The sequence below is a fragment of the Nematolebias whitei genome, chromosome 1 (assembly GCF_014905685.2).
Source record: "Nematolebias whitei isolate Nwh7 chromosome 1, NemWhi1, whole genome shotgun sequence".
NCBI lineage: Eukaryota > Metazoa > Chordata > Actinopteri > Cyprinodontiformes > Rivulidae > Nematolebias > Nematolebias whitei.
The window spans coordinates 40,494,011-40,494,837 of NC_056498.1; the positions used below are offsets into that span (position 1 = coordinate 40,494,011).

At 41.0% G+C, this 827-nt stretch overlaps 1 protein-coding gene across 1 annotated transcript in view; it reads right to left on the reverse strand.

The window, feature by feature from the left end:
- trpc5a (transient receptor potential cation channel, subfamily C, member 5a) overlaps positions 1 to 827 on the reverse strand; it is a 185,997-nt gene that overhangs the window by 157,071 nt on the left and 28,099 nt on the right. The gene's annotated exons all lie outside the window — the stretch shown is intronic.

Here is an 827-nt window from a genome sequence, read left to right on the forward strand (position 1 = left end):
TTTTTTTCTAACGTGATTCAGTTTTTTCTAACGTGATTCAGTTTTTTCTAACGTGATTCCGTTTTTTTCAAACGTGATTCAGTTTTTTCAAACGTGATTCAGTTTATTCAAATGTGGTTCAGTTTTTTCCAAAAGGTTGTTTTTTTTTTTTTCCAAATGTGATTCCATTTTTTTCAAATGTAATTCTGTTTTTTCAAATGTTCTTTTACACCTCAGGTCCACCATAGTTCAGAGACAGGGGACAAAAACCAGAAGCTTCATGCTCTGAGCCATCATCATTTTTCACACTCTTCTGTCCTCAACAGCAGCCAATAAAAGCAGGAACGGTTTATTTGAACAATGTTCTGGTGCTGGAGTTGTTTTCTCATTTCATCACAAGATGATGTCATAAACGCAGAGGAAGGAGCTGACAGGTATGTAGCCCTGCTCCTCACATAAAAAAAAACTCATTCAGCCCATTATCTCCAGCAATAATTGCTGTGTTTTTGTGACGTCCCTGTCCTCATTGTTCGTCAGATTATGGATGAGTGCTGTTCCCGCACATTAAAGCTAAAATAAATTGCAAATCATTTCAACAAAGAGACACTGATTGTGCTGCGGCTGGCTGGCCTTTGTCAGCTGACAGATGATGGTTGTGGAGCTGAACATGCCGGCTGGAGTCAGCCGAGGTCTCGGCGCTGAAGGAGCTCAGGAGGGGCCAAGTAGTGACAATATCTGACTGCAGGGTGAGTCGGCTGCACGTGATTACAGCCTTACATGTTTTAAGCATGAAGAGACGATGGGTTCAGAGAAGTTTCATCAAACAAAACTCCTCGTTTTGAGTCTAC